Here is a 27,008-nt window from a genome sequence, read left to right as displayed (position 1 = left end):
GTTCTAGAAACTTATTCAGCACATAAAAATACAGCATTCAACTACTAAATCATAACAAAATTTTTAACTGTTAGAATGAAATTCGAGAAGTACGAACAAAATTACACATTTTTCACATCTAAATATCTTGCAAGGTGGCAAAAACTGGCAGTCAAATCAATGCACATTCAAAAGATAAGCTTCAAAGCTTTTTATTACAAGTGATTTTATTTGTATATCATTGTATCCTCGTCAGATATTTGTTATTGAAAAATATCTATTTTTTAACATGTTCGAGTCATACTTTGGTATAAGATAAATATTTATAATAAAAAAATCAACCGGTTTTAGTTAATATGTCTGAAATTCGAATCATGCTTATGCAAAATATGTGATAGATTTAGTTCGAAAATGTATTGGAGGGTAACCACTTCCTTCGGTGGTGTTCCATTTCACGAAACCAGTACGCTAGACAGGTGCTTTCCCTACTAAGCAACGAAGAGTTAGTTCGGAAAAATAAATTGGTTTTTATCGAAATTTTGGTTTTATCAGTACCCGCTTAGCTGCGGAGGACGACGCAGCTTAGTAGGGAAAGCAACAATCTAGCGTACTGGTTTCGTGGGATGAAACCCCACCGGTGGAAGAGGTTACCCTCCAATACATTTTTTGAACTAAATCTATCACATGTTGCGCATATGCATGAATCGTGTTTCAGACATAGTAATTAAGACCAGTTGATTTTTTAATTATTAATATTTATCTTATTTTTTTGTTAAATATCTTGGCTGTGCATATGCACAGCACATGTTTCGAAATGGACAAATTGATATAAAATTTGCGAAAAAGAAACCACGTTTCTTGGAGGGACTCGAACCCTCAATCTCCTACTCTCTAGATAGGCGTGATAACCCGTACACAACAAGACCACTCAAAGGTCACGTTTGCGGAAAAGCCATTAGAATCCGAGTACCAACCTCCACCGAATATCTTTCGGATGCACATGTGGAGATTGGACAAATCAAGCATAAACCCTTCTTCGTTTATGGATGCAAACGATAGTGCATCGGTCCAGAATACATGTTGTTTTATAAATTCTGGTAATTTAAAGTAAAGTCAGTAAAAATGGTATTTTTGTAATAAATTGCATATTATTCGGCAACTCGGCCGTACCATTTTTCGTTAAATATATTGGCTGTTTCGAAATGGACAAATTGATATGAAATTTGCGAAAAAGGATCCACGTGTCTTGGAGGGACTCGAACCCTCAACCTCCTACTCTCTAGATAGGCTTATACGACAAGTCTAACCCAATAACAAGTCTAAGCAGTACGTTACTGTTTTTTTTATTAATTTCTTTTAGAATTTCGCCTTTCTCGTATATAAAGTATACATAAAAACTATATGTTCGCTCAAAAATCAAACTTTTTATAGAAGGCCCGGAGACCTATAGTGTTATATATCAATCGACTCTGCTCGACGAACTGAGATGAAGTCTGTTTGTGTTTGTGCGCGCAGCAAAAGTGTTAAAAGTTTAGCTCACATTTTTGGTGCTTTTCCTCAACCGATTTACCTGCAATAAGTTCCATTCGACGCGTTCCATTCCTGCCCTATTGTTAAAAAATTACATATCGGACTATGGGCTCAGAAATTATGGCCAAAATAAATACTTTGTACAGCTCAATTTTAATGCACTTACCCTCGAGCAATTTACTCGCAACAAGTTGCATTCGACGGGGTATCCTGTCCCATTGTTTTCTATTGAAAATTGAAAATTCTTCGTTATGCTTCGAAATTATGGCCAAAATACTTTTTTTTTATAAAAAAGCAAATGAAAAAGTGCAGTTCGCTTTAAATGCACTTAACCTCAATGAAAATTATGGCCAAAATACTTTTTCACCCCGAAAACGAACTATCCACACTGATAAACTTCAGTCTAGACCTGTGCGCCGATTGAAATTTTGTCGGCGGCAGCGTGATAGATCATTTTTAGCCAGCGGCATGGCGGCGTCACGCCGTTGGTGATCGGCGGCGTGAGTCGGCGTGAGCTAGTTCTAAACACCAGCATTTTGCTGTAATTTCTTCAAAAGCTCTTTAACGCATTTTTTCTTCAAAAGCTCTTCAACGAAAAGTTTCTTCACCCAGTTGGTTGGGTAGTACATCAAAAAATTCTTCCATGAAAGTTCTTCCATCAATTACTCTGGAAGTTCCTCCAGGAATTCCTCCGGAAATTCCTGCAGGAATTCCTCCGTAAGTACCTCCAGCTCATACAGGAATTCCTCCAAAAGTTCCTTTAGGAATTCCTCCGTAAGTTCCTCCTGGAATTCCCCCGGAAGCTTGTAACCTACCCTCTTTGCTTGGTGGCTGTAGGCACCATTGCCTTCGCGGATCGAGTATCTGATTACGCTCACAGCCTCGCCAACCGACAAAGAAGTCTGAGTCAAATGCAGTACTATTGTCAGACCACTACACTACATCAAACATAACAACAGAACAACGTTCGTCATCGGGTTGATCGTTGTTGGCCGTCGATCAATTGCGCCGCATGCCTTATTGCATGTCCCGCTGGGCGCAAGCTGCTTTTCCAGGCTAATCTAAACTCGGCCTGATATCATGCACTAGCAGTTGACCACTCCACTCACCGCCATACGAGATAAGGGATACTTCCAAAGGAAGCCCGAAGTACGTTTGTCCAGCACGATCCACTCACTCTCGATGATCACAACCATCCACCACGATGCTCCCGATAAAATGGGTAGAAAATACAGCACTCATCCACGTTCGTCACGAAGGTCCCCGACCGATAAAATAAGAGCGATGATTGCAAACAGAATTCAGTTCTCGGTTTAACTTCCATCCGATCGTTTGCATTTGAAAGGTTGTAGTTCGTGGAAAAGATTTCGAGTTCGCGGTAAACAGTGCAGAGGAAAAGTTAAACTAATCATTAGGACAAGTGGTGCTCTGCCTGTGGTGAATAAGTTATACGGTGCGGAAACGAGGACGTGCTAATTTACCAACTGTTTCTACTCCATAGTGCCGAGAATACGTGATGGATGAAATTATGAGAACGATGAGTAGGCAGGAGTAAACATAGTACTTTGAGATCGGTAAGATTTTTAAAACGAATGGTGATCTGAGACATGTTCCCAAAGTGCAGTGATAGACAGCATACTAATCGTTCATTGGCTTAAGGCCTTTTCTTTGAACCAGCATGATTCGCGGTGATGCATCCTCCTGGCTGGTGTGTGATGTGGTGATGTGATTGCTAATGGCGTGCAAAGCAGCGGGGTGGCCAGCATGGCGCTGGTGGTCTATTACCCCAATCTGTCCGGACAGTGTGTCATTATTGCAGACGCCGAGGGATACACAGCCACACTATCGCCACATCAACAGAACCTTAGGCTAAGTAGGGTAAAAATATATGTAAGTACACTATCTTATCACTCCATTTTTTTATTGTGAGGCTGAAATTTCCTTTTTGGTTTGGGATGGCTCGTTAATTCTAGTGGGTGGTTCTGCTTGTAATCGAACCATATAGTTGCCACAGCTCAAGTTAGGGATTGGGAGATCATGTCCTGTGTGTCTCTTTTGATTTACTATATTTTGTCTCCGTGTCTCATGCGCCCCCTTGGACTGCGATCCACGGGGTGGATGACAAGTTCCTCCAGGAATTCCTCCGGAAGTTCCTCCAATAATTCCTCCGGAAGTTCCTCCAGGAATTCCTCCGTAAGTACCTCCAGCTCATACAGGTATTCCTCCAAAAGTTCCTCCTGGAATTCCCCCGGAAGTTCCTCCAGGAATTCCTCCGGAAGTTCCTCCAGGAATTCCTCCGGAAGTTCCTCCAGGAATTTTTCCGGAAGTTCCTCCAGGAATTCCTCCGAAAATTCCTCCAGGAATTCCTCAGGAAGTTCCTCCAAGAATTCCTCAGGAACTTCCTTCAAGAATTCCTCAGGAACTTTCTCCAAGAATTCCCCCGGAAGTTCCTCCAGGAATTCTCCCGGAAGTTCCTCCAAGTATTTCCCGGAAGTTCCTCAAGGAATTCCCCGGAAGTTCCTCCAGGAATTACCCGGAAGTTCCTCCAGGAATTCCCCCCCAAAAGATCTTCGAGAGATTCCCCGGAAGTTCTTCCAGGAATTCCCCGAAACTTCTTCCAGGAATTCCCCGAAAGTTCTTCCTGGAATTCCCCCGGAAGTTCCTGCAGGAATTCCCCCGGAAGTTCCTCCTGGAATTCTCCCGGAAGTTCCTCCAGGAATTCCTCTGGAAGTTCCTTCAGGAATTCCCCTGGAAGTTCCACAAGGAATTCCCCTGGAAGTTCCTACAGGCATTCCCCTGGAAGTTCCTCTAGGAATATCCCCAGAAGTTCTTCCAGGAATTCCTCCGGAAGTTTCACCAGCAATTTCTTCGGGAATTCCTCTTAGAGGATTGTACGACAATTCCCCGAATGCAATTTCCCCGAATGTAATTTCCCCGAATGTAACAATTCCCCGAATGCAATTTCCCCGAATGTAACAATTCCCCGAATGTAACATTTCCCCGAATGGAACAATTCCCCGAAAATAAAATACCTCTTGCAAACACATCTTCGCAATCGAAAATAAAAGCAGCGTTCAAATATACGTTCAAGAGTGTCTGGAGATTATCAGCTGAATAGCCTTTGATAGTATTTGATGTAGTTGATCTTCCAAGATGTGTTGTTGAACTATAAAGATATCAGAATACAGTGTTTTCTAAGGAAGTTTTTTTTTTCTAAAATAGAATCAAACTGCAAGTCCAATTGAAAGCCTTTTGGTAAATATTTTAACTATCTTCGGAATAAAATTTCGTTCCTGTATATACCTTCTTCACAGATATAAGGCAATAGTAGATGTGAATTATTGTAAACGAAAATAATGCGTTTGCCCAATGGTGAATGTGAATCCTTCTGAATGCATCTGCTCGGAATAATGCAATGGTAAATGTGTCCTTCTTCAGTGGGTGTTTCACCAAATAACTAATGTTAATATTTGTTCTTTTATAAAATGTATATGCCCTGAATATGATAATGGGGGATGTGGTCTATTCTTGAAAAAAGAAGGCATTATCTGCCCCATTCTCATTACACCGCGTCTGTTCGGTGATTTAAAGAAGGCGTTGTCTCATGTTTTCACTTTATTCCAGACAAACGAGTTCATTTAAAGAAGGGGCTATCTATCCTCTTTGCCTTATACCGGGCAAATGTGTTTATTTGAGGAAGACTTTATCACTTCCTTTTCCCAAATACCGGGCGATGCTATCATTTAAAGAAAGCATTATCTCCTACCGTCGTCTTATATTGGACAGACGGGTTCATTTTAAGAAGACATTCCCTTGGCTTTAAACCGGGCAGATGCGTTCATCATACCGAGCAAATTTATTGTAACAAAGTTACAAAATCCTATGTAAATAAAAAAAAATTATCCCCATTATATCCAACCAAAAATAAATTTAAAAAAATACATAATGGAATTTAAAATAAGCCTAAGATTGCGTTCTTGGTCTCTGGTGAAGGAACGTAACAAGAAATTCACTAAAAGAGTTCAATTTTCAAAAATTAGTTCACTATCATAATGACAGCCTCGGAAATAATCGAACGAATGAATGCGGGCACGGTAGGTACGTTGAAGGTACAAACAGATTTAAAGCTTCTCTTGCATTCTGACTGCCGACTGTTGAGGACCTGTTTAGTGGCAAAATCAGTATTCCAACGTAAAAGCAAATTAGAAGGTATGAAAAACTAGTGGAAAATATAAATGGCAGGAGATAGAAGTTCTAACTGTATTTCCGAACAACGCTTAGGGCGTGAAATATAAAAGTAGGAACAAATTTGGTGAACTGTGAAACCACGTGTGGCAAGTATGTTTGTTAAACAATAGGGTCCATTGTCCAAGCTCTAAGGTTACTTTCTCGTAATGCTAGGTTCAAAGCCACGTTGAGTATCGCCCTCTGAGAAGTGTGACAAAGCATAAGACGAAAATTCAGATAGAAAGGTAAATTCGTAAATTACGTCTGTTTCAAAATGTAATCGTGAATCGTTTGAAGATTCTCCCTTCAAACGAGGGTACACCCCTAGGGCCGAGCCAACCGCCCGTCGCGGTGACATCGACGCGTTGATCGACTTTCCGTCGATGATGATGATGCAACTCAACATCCGAGCTGCAGCATAACGGTGACGTCACACCACCATTTCATTCACCACGATATCCGCGAGCCACTACCAGTGTTTCACCTACTCGCTAATAGAGGGCCAACCGCCGTTGCAAGGTAGAAATTTGGTGCAAGTTTTTGCTAGGCACACTGGGACAGAACCCGTGAAAAATTGGAAAACCACACGTGGCCGTAACAAACGAATTCGAATTCCATCACCAAGTAAGAGCTCTTACCATCCGCCGCTGGACATCGCTGGAACTCCGTCGTCGCTTCCGGAAGCTGAAAAATCAAGTAAGGTCGGCCTATTTGTGATTACTAACCCACCAAAAATTGTAAAAAGTACACAAATGACTATAAGTGAAAAGCTAGTTTTTGTTGTTTGCCAGAAAGCTATTAGCCATAAACCTGCGCAGAATCGTATTGACTACCAATAAACGCACCAAGCATAAGCTATGTTACAAAGGCAAAGCGTTAGTTGTTCAGTTTGAAGGTGAGAGAAAATTTAAATCGTAACGGTTTTGCCTTTCTCGTACAACTAAGTTGTACCGAAAGGCTATCATTTCACTCCGAAAACGAACTTTTAAACTTTTTATAGAAGCCTCTGCGACCCATAGTATAATATACCAATCGACTCAGCTCGACGAGCTGAGCACATGTCTGTCTGTCCGTGTGTATGTGTGTGTGTATGTGTGTGCACAAAAGCTATGAAAAACATTAGACAACTTTTCGTATAGTAATCCTTAACCGATTTTCTCGCAACAAGTTTCATTCGACAGGGTACAAAGCCTTGTTGATCACTATTGAATTTTATAATGATTGGTCATTGCGTTTCAAAGTTATGAAGAAAATGGTACATTTGACCATATAAACCCCATATAAGGTTGGTGTCTTAACTAAATGCGAGAAAGGCACCACCAACGCTAGGTGGATTAATCTAGGTTTTTTTTATATCGTTTAGAATAGGCTCTGGGAGGGGAATCCTTAATGGTAAACCTCTCACCCTGTGGCTTGTACATATTTTGAATTAGATTCTTCTTTCGGTTTGGTATCGGTTGCGCTAGAGTTGTGAGTGTGGATTGAGGCTTGAAGAAAGGACTCGCCCTGAGAATTCCTGGCCGGGTACGGGACTTTCTGAATGAGTTTTAAGAACGCACCTTCGCGGCAGTGTAAAAACTGCCTGGCGCTTAAGTGAAGGCTGTTAATTCCGTCCAAACCTTCTCTTCCGCTCCCATGTCCCGTTACATTATTAATTTAAAGAAAGCATTATCTCCTCACTTCGTCTTATACAGACCAAATGCGTTCATTCAAAGAAAGCATTGCCTTCTTTCAGCACATTGTCTTCATCTTCAATTGTTCTACATTATATCAACTTGGGCTGTTTTCCAACTTAGTTTTCTATTATTATTTACACAGTTATTGAAAGCTTTCCCGTACCTGCCAGTTGCATGATTGTCTTGTGTAGCAAGTACAATGGATACACTGTGCACAAGGAGCCGAAAATGCATCTCACCCTAAGGGATCTTAGGCTGACCATAGAATCGAACTCGCAACCTCCGAATCGGCAATCATACGCCTTTGCTCGCATTTCTTATCACCTTGTGCCGCACTCAAAAAGAAGGGTGATGCATTCGGGGATTTGTTACATTCGGGGAATTGTTACATTCGGGGAATTGTTATTCGGGGAAATTGCATGCGGGGAAATTGCATTCGGGGAATTGTTATTCGGGGAATTGTCGTACAATCCTCTTAGAGTTCCTCTAGGAATTCCTCCGGCAGTTCTTTCAGAAATTCCTGCGAAAGCTCCTTCAGGAATAATTCGGCAAGATTCCCCAGCAATTTTTCGCAAGACCCTCCAGGAATTTTTTGGGAAGCTTCTCCAGGACCATTTCGGGAAGAATTATTAAAGGGATTCATCGGAAAGTTTCTCCTAGAATTCTTTCCGGAGTTCCTAAAAAATCCATCCAAATTTATCCAGCAATTCCTCAGGAAGTTTCATCAAAAATTTCTTCTCAAGTTCCTCCAGGAATTCCTCTGGAAGTTCATTCAAGAATTATTTTGGAAGTCCCTCCAGGAATTACTCAGAAAGCTTCTCCAGGAATTCCTCGGAAGGTTTTTCAGGAATTCCTCGGAAGGTTTCTCCGGAAATTCTAACAAATTCCATCAAAATTCCTCCAGCTATTCCTCAGGAAGTTTCTCCAAGAATTTTATCGGAAGCTCTTCTTTAGGTTATCGACTTTCGTCTTACTTTTAACTTTTTGGAAAACGATACTGAGGACTGAAAACATGTATTTTGAGGAGGAGAATATTTATGAAATATGCAAAATAATCCACTGCCTAACGGTGGGAATCGAACCCCCTGAAGTACGCTAAACCAGGGCTGCCCAACGTACGGCCCGCAGGCCGGATGCGGCCCCCGGCTCTATTTTTTGTGGCCCGTGGCGTATAAGAAAAATAACCTCATAATGGGCCCGCCAGCTTTTCTATCTGTCTCGAGAAGATTTTTTTTAATATTCATTTTTATATATCTAATTTTAAAACAAAGCTCGCGCTGCAAAATCAATAATTTGAAACGAAAATAATATCATATCGCGTAATCATCGGTCAGAGTAGTTTATGTTCACGTTGAAAAAAGGAAGGCGGGTTTACTTAATTTGTTCGGAAAGCTTTTCTAAATTGAAAAAAATTAAATCTGAATCCAGCATTCTATGAAATACGATATTTGAAAGGGCCCAAGTAGGACACAAAAGCTAATAGAACTTTAAAAGTTTTAATTTAAATTTCCATTTGTTGATTCAAATTATTGGAGCACCATCAATGACAGGAAAGAACAATGGCTTTGTGATCTAAATTGTAAAAGTAAGCATGTAGGTTTGGCTTTATGTCTCTGCCATTGCACGCACATTCACCAAAAGAATTGATATGCGAAAACGATCAATATTGCTCAAGTATTGACGCTCGTTATTAAGACAATTAACCTGATCAACGTCAGGGAACTCAACAATTTTAAATTATTTTGACGGAAATGAAAGCCGATTACGGAGACTTGCTGTATTATTCTGAATTTCATTGACTACGCCTTGGTACCAAGCTTGAAAGATTTTGTTCTTTTCGAAAGGAAAATGGCACTACTTCTACAAGATAAAGGAAAACCACTGCCCGAGCTGAATGATCTCGAATAGATGACTGACTTGACTTTTCTAGCAGATATCGCTAAACATCCCAATGACTTGAACATAAAGCATCTTGGCACAGTGGGTTGCTGAAATCTGGTACATTTATCTCATCCTGTTTAAAACAATTCATTCAAATCTGTTCAATATTCTGTTTAATATCCGGTAAATGGTGTAAATAATTTAATTTAATGTTTCAAATGGATCTCTAATCCAACGATGAAAACAAAATAAACACAAAATATTGTTCGAACGCAATTAAATCGTGTTTAGTTTTTATGAAAAAAAAACCATTATTATTTTGAAAATATTCAAAAAGTTAAGTACAAAATATTTTCTGGCCCGCCAGCAACTGTGAATTTCAAAAATTGGCCCGTGGCTTGAAAATATTGGGCATGCCTGCGCTAGACGGATGCTCTACCACTATGCTACGGTAAAACTAAATGCTTCTCTCATTAAGCTACCCTAGCGGTACCCCCTTCTCTCATTAATGCAAATCCTGGAATTCTTACGGAAGCTTTCCTATGAATTTTGGAAAGTTCCTCCAAGTTTTCTTTTCGATATTCCCGGTTCCATAAAAAATATTAGAGAAATTTCTTCGAAATTTCTGGAAGTTTCTTCATGAATTCCTTTGGAAGTTCTTTAGGGAATTCTTCCGGGAGTCCCTCGGGTAATTCTGGTAATTTCGAGCAGACAATGAAACTGAATGAAAACTTTCCTTGCGGCGGCGCGCCGACTCATTTTTTACGGCGGCTTCGGCGTGAGAAAATCAGCGGTGGCGGTGCACAGGTCTACTTCAGTCCTTCTTCATACGGGAGTTTGGTCGTGAGATTTATATCACCACAAATATTGCACCCAACCAGGAGATGGCAGATTTTAATACAGTTCTGCATAAGAACCTTACAGAAACTGTATAATAATTCGGCATATACAATTCTGCAAGCTTTTTATACAAATATTGTATTAAAATAATACAGACTTGGATTATTTTAATACAATATTTGTATAAAAAGCTTACAGAATTGTATATGCCCAGATTTTATACAATAATGGTCAGATTTGTTTTTTGGGTGTGCCCTCTGATCGCTTTCAAATTCACTTCTATATAACATTCTTCATGCCTGCCGCATCCTAACGGAACTATATATACTTTCGCCTCTAGCTCTATCATGAGCATGTTCTTCCAAGTTTGGAAGATGATAATAGCATTTCCATAACAATGTATAGTTTATGGAAATTTTAATAGGTTCAAAAACCCAAATTTGAGATCAACCCCTTAAACCTAACGTTGGTTTCCTCCGCACCGAACTACTATCGTTATGTAGTTTTCTTTCTCCGTTTTTGATAAAAACAACGGTTGGATTGAAAGATATGCCAGATCTAAACCAACTTAATTTTTTTTTTGGTCCAACCCTGAACCAAAGAAAGGGACGGGATGTACATACTAAAATTTTCATTTGCTTTATTTTAATCTACCGAACGATGGAAATGACATTTCCTTTTTCTTTTTGTGTAGTCGAAACTTCAGTTTAATAAACCTCCAAGAATGATATCCTAGAGGGGGGGTCCCGTAGCGTAGTTGGCTACACGTTCGCCTTACAAGCGAATGGTCATAAGTTCGATTCCCAGCCCCTCCATCAAACCCTTGTCAGTCGCCGGATACGCAGCCCATGCGGTAGCGTATTGGGGAACGCGTCTCACCGTCACGGTTGCCTGATGACGACTGACAACTTGTTCTTCTCGGAGGCATCCTCCAACGGACCCGGCTTAGTGGTAACTGAACAATGCAACGAACATTGGATGCACGACATGGACAAACGGACACAATGGACTCACGATGAGATGGACTGGCAACGACAACAATAATTGGTAATGCAACGTACACACCAGTCAAGCAGTTTGACGAACAATGACTCCGCCCCCAAGAAAACGCTTCGGTTGCTGCTTTGTTTGAACGTGTGTGAAGTTGTTCGAACAACCATTTGACAGTTGGCGGCTCGGTTGGAAAAAATTAAAACGGTTTGATTTTGGTTTGAGTTGTCGGGGCGGAGTCAAGGTTCGCCGAACATGTTTGAACATTTGTAGTGAAGTTGCACAAACCCCCATATATTTTTTGATGGTTGGTGCTCAAGTTGGCGCTTCGGTCGTTCGTGTGTGATATTGTTGGTCGAATAAATTGATTGTTTGTGCCGCTATTGGTAAAACTGAGAGGCGGAGTCAATGTTGGTCCAACTGCTGGACCGTGTGTACGTTCTATAATGAAAATCTAAAAATAGATTCTGTGTGGATTCTGTACAGCAGAATACCACAGTAAATCTCGGCACATTAGCGGTTAAGTAACACAGAGTGCCTAACAAATAAAGAACGGAATAAAAAAAAATGATATCCTTAAAATATATGACTCACGCAAAAAAATATTGCAGTCGAAACTACCATTCCGAGGGTTATTTTAAGAATATGCACCGACGAATTTCAGCAGATAACAAACCCGTTTGTTTTTACCATGCGCGCAGTAAAAATCAACTGTGGCCCATGCGGAATGTTGTCAAATGAACTGAAACAGTGGTGAATTTCTCTGAAACTATGGTAAAATTAACTGAAATTTCATGGTAGTTTTAAAAACAGAGCTTTGTCTACAAAATAGTTATTTTTACCACGGATTTTTTTTCTGTGTAGGTAAAGGAAAAGGAAACTTTTTGTGAAAATTCATGTTAGCATATCTTTGCTTGAAACAATCAGATTTTCATGGAACGGACGCAGATATATTTTTGTTTGTCTTTATTAGCGAGACTTTCAGCCCTAGGAGAGAAATATTTCAATTTCACTCCTAGCTTCTAGCTCATCTATTTTCAAGCGCAAACATTTTACGAAGGTCGAGAAAGGCACCAATACCACTAGGTGGATTATTCTGGGTTTTTATAGAAATTTTCTTATTTTTATTCACTTGTCATAAGACGAGTTTGTACAATCCCATTTAATTCCACCACTTAATTGTACCTTGACAGATACGTATTTCAACCACAACAGTATGATCGTCTTCAGTGTCTCGTACTTGACTCGACTTTATTTTTATTGCTCTTTATTGATTGTTTTTAATTTTTTATGGAAAAAAAAATTGTGGAAATTTTTTTAATTGATTATTGCTATTCAATTATTTCGGGAAATCAGTAGAAGAAGCAAAGAGATGTGTTACCCTTTCCCCTTAGTTTTTGTAGTTGATTGATCCTCTACCAAAAGTGCGCGAGCGTTTCTTTCAATTACGTGTGAGGCAGCGAAGTCATTTGCCGTTACACCACTATGCCGTTAGAGACCATATTTGACCCCACTCGTCGGCTTCAAGGTAATTCCGGGGCACACGTAGCCGGAAGAAAGCCGCGTCACGTTCCTTTTACGCGCCCTAGAACACCATCGAATCATAAGGACTTGAATTCTTACAGTCTAATTATTTTCCAAAATCTATCATACAATTAAATACAAAATTACGCTACAAGATTTCGATAAAACAGAAGGGGGGGCAGTCATATGTCCACGGGTATCATGTGAGTCCATTTTCCCCTACACCCAAAATCCAACAATCGCCGGTTGGGTGTATAATTAAGCACAATTTACCTTTTGACAATACAAATTAAGCCAGATTGCAAATCTGGTCTGCGAATCCAATTGAAAAACTCATTTTAAGCACTCATGTACCCATTAGGGTGAAGGGTTATCAAAACATAGTCCATAAACACACTGCTTTATGGCTCAGAAGCACGGAAGTGAAGCCTCTCCCGACAGTTGGTGGTGGGAGGTCGTCATCGTACTCGTTTAGGATTCTCATTGAAAAGAACCCCAAAATATAACAGATTCCATGTTTTTTTTTGCTCCGATGCCGAGAGATTCAGGATATCTGCAGTGGATGGATTCCTCGGAGCCATGTAGGATCTTTTCCTCGCTCTTTCCATTCTCGTCTGTCAGAATGTGTTTGAAAGTTTCTTTAGAAGAAGCGCCCGCAAGGTTTTGTTCCAGCATTGGGGTTTCCTTCGTTCTTTTTTCTGGGTTTCTGCTTCCGGCATCACTTCCTTGAAGTTGTGAGGAAGAATTATACGACCGTAATTTGGACCTTCCATGCTGTCTGCACGGTTTGAACTGCAGCATACTATGGGCAAACATTTGGATGTTCCATGTGAAATTGTTAGAGACTAATGTTTCGATTTTCGGCTCTCTATGAATCATGACCTGAATTATGTACGTTTCCAGAAATGAAAAGCTCAGACCAAAGCCAAATGCCTTATTCAGCTACATACGAACTCAATCAAATTCTGATTGACCCAGTTTGTTCTTAGATAACAGCACTCTAGTGAACCACCTTATTTTTCACCCAATTTGACCTGGAATCACAGAAACTTTCCTCTTAATCCAAATTCATATGGTGGTAAGTGGATGGGTGGATGGCACGCTCTGCGATGAGAGCCCGTGATTGCAAGCGTTAAGATTTACGGTGGTGTAAGTGAGCCTGTGTGTGCACGGCGCTAACGGTGAGTCGAGTACCCCGAAGGCTAGCTTTAATTAATTTTTTATTGTACGGGCAATCACAATTATCCGTGATTATGGCTTTGTCGCACGCTGCCGCCCCCCAGCAATGACGGTATTACCATCACCGACCGTCGTCGTCGTTTCGTTGCCGCATCCGTTGTCGCACGCTTTGGACTTGTTTTCGCCGGAGCTGATGGTGATAATGGCAGTCACTGTCGGGTCGAAACAAGAAAACCCGATTGGATTCATTTCATAGGAAGGACAATAGCAGCCTCAGTTGGTGTATTGTGAGAAATGGAGATCCCCGAGGAATGACACCGAGATTGCGGTGATTGTTCCGCTAATGACTATGTGTACATGCCAGGGGCCTAATGGATTCTGGATTAATGTTTAATGGGTTCTGTAATTTGTCTGATCGGATCCGGTGAGGAGCAAGAGAGATGATTGTTTCCGATTGTATCATGTGATCAAATCGAATTTTACGGCGTTCCGATTATTTCCACTTTATCAGCTCATCTACCTGTGAACAAAACTCGGTACGACAGACAAATTAACAAATTTTCCGACAATTTCTAACTCGTCTGCTCAGCGGCATCATAGTCGGAATCTTCCAATTTTATTATCCCCAATCAAAAAGTGCTCAGAAATGATTACCTTTTGATCCTTTGATAAAGCTCTTAATGGACAGTGCTTTACAAATTGCATCAACGTTCCAAAAACGTTTATTTAACAATGACTGAAATAGAAACTTCCCCTTCAAAAAATTGAAATTTTCCATAAGAAATAGGAAATTACCAAAAGAGAAATCAGGATTAGAGCAATAAATAAATACAAAATTTTCCCAAAAAAATGCAAAATTTCCATTAACAATTTAAAAATGTCCAAAAAGCAAACATATATTAGCGCTTTCAAATCAAAAATTGCAATTATAAAAGGAGAATTTTCCAATAAAAAATCAAAAAGTTCAAAAAAAAACATAAAATTTCCATAAAAAAATCAAAAGTAGCAATAAACAATAACCTAAAAAATTTCCATATTGTTCATAAAAATTTAATTATTTTATTGATTTTTTGTATTTTTTATGGACATTTTATTATTTCTCTCTATTGTTAATTTTGTGGAAAGTTTTCAATTTTTTTTATGGAAAAAAAGATTTTGTAGAAAATTTTGTAATTGTTTATTGACTTATTTATGGATATTTAGATTTTTTTTCAATGGAACATTTTGATTACTTTATTGTGGAAATTTCTTCTTTTATAATTGCAATTTTTAATTTTTGAAGTTCTAATTTATTTTTGTTTTGTGGAAAATTTTTAAATGTTAATACAAATTTTGCATTATTTAGGAAAATTTTATATTTATTGCTTATACCCAAATTTCTTTATTCTTCTTCTTCTTATTGGAATTACATCCTCACACTGGGACAGAGCCGCCTCGCAGCTTAGTGTTCATTAAGCTCTTTACACAGTTATTAACTGCGAGGTTTCTAAGCCAGGTTACCAATTATGCATTCGTATATCATGAGGCTAGCACGATGATACTTTTATGCCCAGGGAAGTCGGAACAATTTCCAATCCGAAAATACAGGCGTACAGGCACCGGCACCGGGAATCGAACCCAGCCACTCTCAGCATGGTCTTGCTTTGCAGCCGCGCGTCTTACCGCACGGCTAAGGAGGGTCCCTTTAATTTCTTCATTGGCAATCAATTTCCTAATTTGTTTTGGAAAATTACTAAATCTTTAAGGAAATTTTATTTTGCTGCCATTCAACAATTGCAAGGAATGAGGTTTATTTCATGATACTTGTTGTATTGTGTTAAAATATATTTGTTTCCTTTTTGTCCGCATCGCATCCGCTATCGAATAGAATTGTCATTCGGATGATTTTTCCGAAGGAGTTTTTGATGAGCTTCCTACCCTTTCAGGCCCACGGGGTCATATATGACCCCAACAGAAAAATGGATGTATAAAATCGCACGATGGATAAAAGTGAACACTCTCTTCAGCAAAATTGCTTGAAATTAACTCCCCTATCAGGGAAAAATATCAGGCATGGACGATCAAGGCCCTACGACAACATAGAACGTCATAAACACTGTGAAGTTACGAAAGAGAAAATATTAGGTGTATTGGCATTATTCAAACATATCCGTAGAGTTACTGTGATGTACAATAAACTATTTTTCAAGTTCCTTGAACGTCCTAGGCCATCCAAACATTCCTTGAGTTAAGGACTTGAAATCTACAGCTGCAGGAAAATGGGTTTTCAGTACTGAAAGCTTCAATATGCATTCAATTAAATCCATTACACCTCCCGCGAGGACAAATCGTAGGATAGTTGAGATAGTCCGGGCAATTTAAACTGTCGTTGAGTTTGGGACTTGAGATCTACAGCTGCTTAGAAGCTCTTCTTGGTACTCAAACTTCAATATTCGTTCAATTATATCCATTACGGCTCCACCCCAGTACCCCGAATGCCATTACCCCTAAGGCCACTACCCCGAATAGGACAGTACCCCGAATGGGACACTACCCCGAAATCCATTACCCCGAATGGCCATTACCCCGAATACATTCCGAATCTGTAGTTTTTTCCAGCATTATTTTTAACACCCACAGATATTGATGAATCGTAAAATGACAATCTTTGAAAATAATGAAAGTATATACACTGACCCCACATTGTAACAATAATTAGTCACTCCATTTTGCACATTCGTTAAATGGAAATGACTCATATTGGTGTGTGAACCATGATTGTGGGGTCAGTGTACTACTTAGAGTTACTTAGAGAAAGGCAATAAAGGTTCTATTTAACCAACATTTTTGTTTTTTTTTGTCTAATTAACTTTAACTATCATTCTACGCCATTATTATCTGGGAAAGTGTTATTCTATGAAATGGAGTAAGTGAGGAGATAACGCCTTCTTTCAATAAGGCGAACAGTGAAAATAATAAATGAACGCGTTTGTCTGATATAAAGCAGGAAAAAATAGATTAGTCCTTAAAATGAACGTGTTTGCTCATTTTGAGGCGAACAGAGAAGATGCTGCCTTCTTTAAATGAATGTATTTGTCCGGTATAAGGCAACATATCTCAGGGCAACATAGGAAATAAAGCCTTCTTTTAATGAACGCATTTGCCCAGTTGAAGTAGGACAGAGTGGATAATGCATTTTTTCAATTAATGCGTTTGTCCGCTTTAAGGCGATCAGAGTTGATGATGCCTTCTTTAGATAAACGCATTTGCCCGGGATAAAGCGAACATAGGAAATAATGCCTTTTTTAAATAACGCATTTGCATAATACGATGCGAACTTAGGAGATAATGCCTTCTTTAAATGAACGCGTTTACCCGGTTTAAGGCGAACATAGCTGATGATGCCTTTTTAATGAACGCATCTCCCCAGGATAAGGTGAACAGAGTAGATGAGTAGATGATTCTTTTAATGAATGCAACTGCCCGGTTCTTTAAATGAATGCATTTGCCTGCCAAGCCGAGCTGATAACACCTTCTTTAAATTAAAGAATTTGCCCGGTTAAAGGCAAACATAGGAGATGCTGCCTTCTTTTAATGAACGAATTTGCCCAGTATAAGGCGAACAGTGGAAATAATGCCTACTTCAAGTGAATGCGATTGCCTGGTATAAAGCGTTTACCCGATATAATGCCTTCTTTGAATGAACGTGTTTGCCCGTTGTGAAGCATGAAGAAGAGATAATGCCTTCTTAAAATGAACGCGTTCGCCAGGTTCAACGCATCACCTATTCGGTTTCTTCGTGCCGCATGCTTATCACGAAGATGGTCGCGCAACCAAAAGTCATGATGATTTCCTTAGTCACTTTTTCACATAATTGATTGCACGTCACTATGGACAGACTAGATCAAACCAAAATGGCTTCACAAATAAACAAATAGTAGGAAATCTGGTAATATAAAGGTATCAAAACCCCTTTATATGTTAATTCAAATTCATTATTAGAAAGGTTTTAAAATACTTTCCGAGTTGCAGCTGCCGCTTGAAGAATAATAGTATGAAGTCTTCGTGCTTTGGTGTCATCATAACGATTTGGTTGCCGGAAAGTTATTGTCGTGTGCGTCAATGACGATGCTACAACTCGTCGCTACTGTTGCATTTCGGGCTGCGACGATGACTATTATCAGCCCTGTATTTATTACAGTACAGGATAGTAGTTTTAAGCGGATAATAGTTTCAAATAGTTTCAGTTCAATGAAACGAATCGCACCGTTGAGTACCGAGTCTGACACGGTGAACCTTGTCAAATCCATACCTTTGACAATGCTAATATCAAACTTAGACGTACATGTTCATGGTAGAATTAGCATTTCCATATCATTGTAAATCGTTTATCTTCACGTAGAAGTAATATACTCATATCATTAATAGTGTACTTATCGAAGGACTATCGGCTCGAAAAATAAGTACGGATATACGATCAAAATCCTTGTGAAAAATATGTAATTTGTTCGACTGAAGCTGGTTTACTGTTGTAAATTCGTAAAACAAGTAATTATTATTCACATGAATTCTAAACAAACTTTTTTTGATTTACGTTTTTTCATTGAAATAAACTATAAACTTGAAATCATTACTGATTCGGGGTATGGCTTATTCGGGGTAGTATCCCATTCGGGGTGATGGCATTCAGAGTAGTAACACATTATGGGTGATGGCGTTAGGGGTAGTGTCCTTCGGGGTAACATCATTATGGGTAATGGGATTATGGGTAGTGTCGTAGAGTCATCCATTACACCTCTTTGAAGGTCAAAAGGTATGGTAAGATAGTTATGAGATATTCTGGGCAATCCAAACTGTCCCTGAGTTCGGGACTTCAGATCTACAGCTGTTGGACGTTCTCTTCGTTATTCAAAGTTTCAATATGAATTCCATTATATCCTTTACAGCTCTCGGGATGTCAACGGATATTATGAAATAGTTTTGAGATATTTTGGGCAATCCAAACTGTCTTTGAGTTCGGGATTTGAGATCTACAGCAGCTTAGAAGCTCGTTTTGGTACTCAAAGCTTCAATATTCGTTCAATTTTACCCGTCACACCACCCGGGAGGTCAACGGGTATGGTAAGATAGATATGAGATATTCTGGGCAATCCAAACTGTCATTGAGTTCGGGACTTGGGATCTACAGCTGCTTAGAAGCTCATCTTGGTACTCAAAGGTTCAATATTCCTTCAATTATACCCATCATACCTCCCAGGAGGTCAACGGGTATAGTAAGATACTTGTGAGATATTCTGGGCAATCCAAACTGTCCCTGAGTTCGGGACTTCAGATCTACAGCTGTTTAGACGTTCTTTTCGTTATTCTAAGCTTCAATATGAATTCCATTATATCCATCACACTTTCCGGGAGGTCGACGGATATCGTAAAATAGTTTTGAGATATTCTGGGCAATCCAAACTGTCTTTTAGACCGCGATTTGAGATCTACAACTGCAAAACTGGGTCCTGCTTAGCCGTGTGGTAAGATGCGCGGCTACAAAGCAAATCCATGCTGAGGGTGGCTGGGTTCGATTCCCGATGCTGGTATGAGCAATTTTCGGATTGCAAATTGTCTTGACTTCCCTGGGCATAAAAGTATCATCGTGTTAGCCTCATGATATACGAATGCAGAAATGGTAACTTGTCTTAGAAACCTCGCTGTTAATAACTGTGGAAGTGCTTAATGAACACTAAGCTGCGAGGCAGCAATGTCCCAGTGGGGGATGTTATGCCAATGAAGACAGAAGAGAGAGAGCTGCAAAAAAAATCTTTTGAAATGTTGGTGCTGGTATACTAAACTGTAATAAGGTGTTGTTCACTAATTACGTAAGCACTTTTTCTTGATTTTTGGACCCCTCCCCCCTCTTGTAAGATTTTTCCCATACACATTATTTTTTGTTTATATGAAGTGTAAGAAAATGATAGACCCCCCTCCCCCATATGTGCTTACGTAAATATTGAACAACCTCTAATCACATACATATAGTAACTTTGAGAAAATTTGGTGCCGTTGTTGGAGCCGATATATTTCAGCTTTGAGTGACGGAAACCCAAAGTAACCATTAGCACTATATTTTGCCTTTTCGGCAATATAAAGCTATATAAGCCAGGCTCTATAAGCCAGCATAAAGCATGACCGGGATTTGAGATCTACAACTGCAAAACTGGGTCCTGCTTAGCCGTGTGGTAAGATGCGCGGCTACAAAGCAAATCCATGCTGAGGGTGGCTGGGTTCGATTCCCGATGCTGGTATGAGCAATTTTCGGATTGGAAATTGTCTTGACTTCCCTGGGCATAAAAGTATCATCGTGCTAGCCTCATGATATACAAATGCAAAAATGGTAACCTGGCTTAGAAACCTCGCAGTTAATAACTGTGGAACTGCTTCATGAACACTAAGCTGCGAGGCGGCTCTCTCCCAGTGTGGGGATGTAATGCCAAGAAGAAGAAGAAGAAGAAAGCATGTTTGCATTGCACAGTGGTCCAGGAAGCAAACAAAATGGTAATAACTTTGTTAAGCCGAAAGTAGCAGAGATAGAAAGAAACTATGTTCTACAAAGTTGTTTCTAATGGTAAGGGCCTTTTTGGAGTTTTGATAAAAACCAGGGTGGACCACATTAAAAAAATAGAACATGTAACTTTTTTATTTGCAAATATATAGGTATACTTTGTTCAGAAACGGTGTAGCTCAGCTAGTTTCCAAACATTTTGCTAAAAAATGTTTCTCTAGCTCTTAAATTGGCCGATTTAGAGCAATTATCCCAAGTTGACTTAGGGTGACCCTTTAAAACAGTTTTTTTGCTCTAACTTTTTTGTTTCAAATTTCTCAGCAATGTGGTGTTCAGACGACTTTTAGAGCTTTGCAAGACGCACACTTTCATGTACTTAGCTATTTGATATCTTATGCGGTTCAAAAGTTATTCAGGTTTTTCATCGAGAAAAAGGTTTTTTTTTAAATGGCTGTAACTATGATTAGCGCAAACATTTTTTTAATCTGTATCCATGGCATATTTCTGATTGGCTTAGGCTGCGTGTTCATGTATTTAAACCACGGGGTCTCTTTAAGGTGGTCAATCGGCCACCGATGGCGCTTGCATCTATTTTGCTTGTGTTTGACGTCCCGAGCAGCACGAATTAGACAAAAATGGTTTCAGCAACTTCATTGTGACTGCATCTGGTCACATATGAGTTGCAGTAACCCACGTGGGACATGTGTGCTGCTAGGGGTTTGCGCACTACCGCCATCTGGTTGCCGCTTGGCCACACACAGTGATTTTAGCATTGGGCGGCTATGTTTCCGTGACGATGATATTGTTCTAAGTGAGACGTCTGTTTCTCTGTGATCAAGTGGTGGAATTAAATGGGAAGGTACAAACTCGAAGGTAGCGGCAGCACTATGAAGAGCACCTGAATGGCGATGTGGCAGACGAAGATGGCGGTATGGTGATGGACCTGGGGGAACGCGCGCAGGACATAATTCTACTGGCTCCGGATCTCCAGGAAATCCAGGAGGAGATTGGCCGGCTGAAGAACAACAAAGCCCCTGGGGTTGACCAACTACCAGGAGAGCTATTTAAACACGGTGGTGAGGCACTGGCTAGAGCGCTGCACTGGGTCATTACCAAGATTTGGGAGGAGGAAGTTTTGCCGCAGGAGTGGATGGAAGGTGTCGTGTGTCCCATCTACAAAAAGCGCGATAAGCTGATTGTAGCAACTACCGCGCAATCACATAGCTGAACGCCGCCTACAAGGTACTCTCCCAAATTTTTACCGTAGACTAGCACCAATTGCAAGAGAGTTCATGGGGCAGTACCAGGCGGGTATTATGGGCGAACGCTCCACCACGGACCAGGTGTTCGCCATTCGCCAAGTACTGCAGAAATGCCGCGAATACAACGTGCCCACATCATCTATTCATCGACTTCAAAGCCGCATATGATACAATCGATCGGGACCAGCTATGGCAGCTAATGCACGAACACGGTTTTCCGGATAAACTGACACGGTTGATCAAAGCGACGATGGATCGGGTGATGTGCGTAGTTCGAGTTTCAGGGGCATTCTCGAGTCCCTTCGAAACCCGCAGAGGGTTACGGCAAGGTGATGGTCTTTCGTGTTTGCTATTCAACGTCGCTTTGGAAGGGGTAATACGAAGAGCAGGGATTAACACGAGTGGTACAATTTTCAATAAGTCCGTCCAGCTATTTGGTTTCGCCGACGACATAGATATTATGGCACGTAACTTTGAGAAGATGGAGGAAGCCTACATCAGACTGAAGAGGAAGCTAAGCGGATCGGACTAGTCATCAACACGTCGAAGACGAAGTACATGATAGGCAGAGGTTCAAGAGAAGACAATGTGAGCCACCCACCGCGAGTTTGCATCGGTGGTGACGAAATCGAGGTGGTAGAAGAATTTGTGTACTTGGGCTCACTGGTGACTGCCGAAAATGACACCAGCAGAGAAATTCGGAGACGCATAGTGGCTGGAAATCGTACGTACTTTGGACCTGCAAGACGCTCCGATCGAATAGAGTTCGCCGCCGTACCAAACTGACAATCTACAAAACGCTAATTAGACCGGTAGTCCTCTACGGACACGAGACCTGGACGATGCTCGTGGAGGACCAACGCGCACTTGAGTTTTCGAAAGGAAAGTGCTGCGTACCATCTATGGTGGGGTGCAGATGGCGGACGGTACGTGGAGGAGGCGAATGAACCACGAATTGCATCAGCTGTTGGGAGAACCATCCATCGTTCACACCGCGAAAATCGGACGACTGCGATGGGCCGGGCACGTAGCCAGAATGTCGGACAGTAACCCGGTGAAAATGGTTCTCGACAACGATCCGACGGGCACAAGAAGGCGAGGTGCGCAGCGGGCAAGGTGGATCGATCAGGTGGAAGATGACTTGCGGACCCTCCGTAGACTGCGTGGTTGGCGACGTGTAGCCATGGACCGAGCCGAATGGAGAAGACTCTTATATACCGCACAGGCCACTTCGGCCTTAGTCTGAATAAATAATAATAAATAACAAACTCGTATTATGACAATTACAGACATTCCACTAAAAAGTTCAAAATAATTTTCTTAACGTTAAACTAGTTACCATCTTATTTTCTCTGACAGATTTTGCTGACAGTTTGACAAGAGGCAAAGCATAGTACATCACTATTGAGTTTAATTACGATCAGCTATTGCGTTATGAAGTTATGTTATGTTAAGTTATGAAGAAAATTTTGAGTCGATCCAAAATGGTTGATGTCTGGCTTCGATTCCAGAAAAGCAGTATCACTGCTTATTTCCGCATATCACCGTGCTATGATATTCTTTTCCGGTACACATTCTCAAGCTTGTTATATATGTGGTCGATCAGGTAAGAAACTCAACGATCGTAAGATTAAGGAAGATTCAGATGATCCTGAAAAATATAAATACGGTTTGTCTCCTCTTCACGCATACATTTGCAGTACGGAACTTTTGTTGAAAGTTTCATTCAGGTACATGATTTTTTTTTTCTAAAATAGAAAATATAACAAATATACAATTTTGAAAATAGGCTTGTTTTGGATAAACCAACATGACGAGTGAGTAAAACAAATACTGCGGTGAAGGATCACGCAAAGCAGCTTTAGGGATGAGCTCGGGTTACGCATCAACGATCCAAGACCTACCCGATCAAGAATGTATAACAAAATTATAACAAGGGGAGTTATTTATTTCAGAAAAATAATGTAACAAAACGTGTAATAAAATTGGCTGGTTAGTTGTTAAAATAACAAAAAATATATCAAAATTCCCTCTAGCCGTAACATAATTATATCATAGGTTGTTACCTTTATTTCAACAATATAACAACCGTTGATATGATTATTAGATACAAAAATCTACTTTCATGGTAATTGCCTACATCACGTATAAAAATGTGGTACGCTACAACGCCGGATTTCCATCCATAATGTAGGCAATTAACTTTGTACTAGCTATAAACATCGAACATAGATTCAAGTTATACTGGAGGTGATTACCTCTGCTTTTTTTTTCCAATATCAAAAAATGTAGGCAATTATGTTGTGTAAATATACATAACTAATGTTGTTATAATTTTGATATGAAATAAAGCTGACCGAAGATACATTTTTTTCGAATTATCTAATTATAACACACGTTGTTTTAAATAACAACCATTGATAGAATTGAGTTATAATTTTGTTATGCATTCCTGATCGGGTAGCGGTGGTAACTCAAACGACGGAAATGCAGCCAGAAAGTTCTTCCAAAACTGGGAGCATGTATCACTTATAACAGGGTTGGATAGAAACCTTCTCGAACGGTTCTACACGATCCTCTGAGTGATAAATAGCAAAAACGAAGTGAACATAGCTGCATTCAAGATTTACGGAAGAAACTCACGGATTGTATGTCAAACTCTATGAATGGTATCCACTTTCCCCAACCGTGCACAAGATATTGGTGCACGGAGCCACTATCATGAAACACATGATATTACCAATAGGAATGTGTAGCGAAGAGGCACAAGAGACCCGCAATAAATGTGTTAGGAAATACCGAGAAAGACATGCCAGAAAATTCAATCGAATCGTCAACCTAACGGATGTTTTCAATCGTCTCTTATTATCCTCAGATCCCAAAATTTCGTTAGCAAGGCGTATTTCTAAAAAAAACGATTAAAACATATCCAGAAAACGTTCGCAAGCTACTAAAATAGATATACGATTTGAAATATAATTGAAACAATAATTAAAATACACATGAGCACTTTTTAGTATGGTAAATTTGAATTATTGTATTTTCTTTTCATAAAAGAATGTGATTATATGAACAAAATGATCCTGTGACACGGCATATTATGCTATATAAAAAATAGGACAAAGTATGTTAAAAATCAGAAAAATACATGATGTGAGAGAAATATCGGTGAAATATTGCATAAAAATACATGTGTTGAACTATTTTTAAACATTTTTTGCCCAAGAACCCCCGTGGTTTAAATACATGAAAACGCAGCCTAAGCCAAGCAGAAATAGGGCATGGATACAGATTAAAAAAATGTTTGCGCTAATCATAGTTACAGCCATTTAAAAAAAACCTTTTTCTCGATGAAAAACCTGAATAACTTTTGAACCGCATAAGATATCAAATAGCTAGTACATGAAAATATGCGCCTTGCAAAGTTCTAAAAGTGGTCTGAACACAACATTGCTGAGAAATTTGAAACAAAAAAGTTAGAGCAAAAAAACTGTTTTTTAAGGGTCACCCTAAGTCAACTTGGGATAATTGCTCTAAATCGGTCAATTTAAGAGCTAGAGAAACATTTTTTTTGGCAAAATGTTTTGAAACTAGATGAGCTACAACTTTTCGCAACAATGTGTACCTATATATTTGCAAATAAAAAAGTTATATTTTCTATTTATTTTTGATGTGGTCCACCCTAGTTTTTATCAAAACTACAAAAAGGCCTTTACCATTATAAACAACTTTGTAGAACAAAGTTTCTTCCTATCTCTGCTACTTTCGGCTTTAAAAAGCTATTACTATTTTGGTTGCTTCCTGGACCACTGTGCACTGTGACAGCTGTGACTGTAGATCGCAAGTCAAAGACGGGTTTGATGTCACAGGATATCCCAAAATCACCTGACCATGTCTTTTGATCTTGCGGAATATGTTATGGATATGGTTGAATACATATCGAAACATGAAGCGACGAAAAAAGCTAGAGTGGTGGCTGTAGATAGCAAGTTCTGAACTCAAGAATGGCTTGGATAACCCAGGATGTCCCAAAACCAACTGACCATGTCTCCCGGTCTCCTGAAATATGTTATGGACATGCTTGAATACATATCCAAGCTTCTAGTGGCAAATAAATCCAGTTTCGTAGCTGTAGATCGCAAGTTCGAAACTCAAGGAAAGTTTATATAACCCAGGATATCCCAAAACCATCTAACTATGTCTCCTGATTTTCATGAATATGGTTGACTGCATATCCAAGCTTGGAGCGACGAAAAAATACATATACAAGCTTGAAGCAATAAAAAAAGCTAAAGTGGGGGCTGTAGTTCGCAAGTTCTGAACTGAAAGACGGTTTGGATAACCCAGGATGTCCCAAAACCATCTTGCCTTGTCTTCAGGAACATTTTATGGACATAGTTGAATACATATCCAAGCTTGGAGCGAAGAACAAAGTTAGAGTGGTGGCTGTAGATCGCAAGATTTGATCTCAAGAACGGTTTGGATGACTCGGGATATCCTAAAATAATCTCACCATGTCTTATGGTCCTCTGAAGTATGTTATGGACATGGTTGAATACATATCCAAGCTTCTAGTGGTGAATAAAAAAACAAGTTTCGCTGTAGATCGCAAGTTCTGTACTCCAGGACAGTTTGGATAACCCAGGATATCCCAAAACCATACGGCCATGTCTTTCGATCTTTAGAAATATGTTATGGACATGGTTGAATACATATCCAAGCTTAGAGTAACGAAAAAAGCTCGCATTGTAACTGTAGATCGCAAATTTCGGAGTCAAGGACAATTTGGATGATCTAGTACATCCCGAAAAAAATATTTTTCGACTTGTTTTGTCAAAATCATATATAGGCGACCATATATATATATACATATATACATATATATGTATATATATATATATATATATATATATATATATATATATATATATATATATATATATATCATGAAAACAAATGAAACATCAAATTTACTGCGTAATACCGCTTAAAAAAATTTGGGCCTGAAAGGGTTAAGAAATTGGGATGATTTTTCCGAAGAAATTAAAAAAAAAAGCCGATAAATGTTTCAACGATGAATTTCCTGTAAAAAATGAAATGAACTTCCCGAGGAAATTTGAATGAATATCTCGAAGAAATTCGGATTAACATCTCCAAGAAATTTGGATGATTTTTTCGAGAAAATTTGTATGATGCCATAACTCATAGTGAGCTGGGATCGCCAAGCCCTTGGACATAGTTTCTGCAACCCTTAATTTAGAAATATGGGTTGATATTGGGAGAGTTCAAAAACATTTCAATTTCAATGTACAATAATTAATCATCTAGGTAATCTACTCAACTATTCTGTAATCTACAGCAACGCTTTTTTCATTTCAGGACCAACTGAAT

At 39.5% G+C, this 27,008-nt stretch overlaps 1 protein-coding gene and 1 long non-coding RNA gene across 3 annotated transcripts in view; one reads left to right on the top strand and one right to left on the bottom strand.

The window, feature by feature from the left end:
• LOC134213122 (uncharacterized) overlaps nt 1-27,008 on the bottom strand; it is a 486,987-nt gene that overhangs the window by 278,595 nt on the left and 181,384 nt on the right. The gene's annotated exons all lie outside the window — the stretch shown is intronic.
• LOC134217279 (uncharacterized) lies at nt 5,757-6,295 on the top strand. The gene is made up of 3 exons (XR_009980974.1): nt 5,757-5,847; nt 5,911-5,981; nt 6,034-6,295. It is a non-coding gene; the product is annotated as an uncharacterized LOC134217279 (long non-coding RNA).

Source organism: Armigeres subalbatus, chromosome 2 (assembly GCF_024139115.2).
Source record: "Armigeres subalbatus isolate Guangzhou_Male chromosome 2, GZ_Asu_2, whole genome shotgun sequence".
Lineage (NCBI taxonomy): Eukaryota > Metazoa > Arthropoda > Insecta > Diptera > Culicidae > Armigeres > Armigeres subalbatus.
The sequence above is the reverse complement of the archived record's forward strand: the minus strand, read 5'-3'. Positions and strand labels throughout refer to the sequence as shown.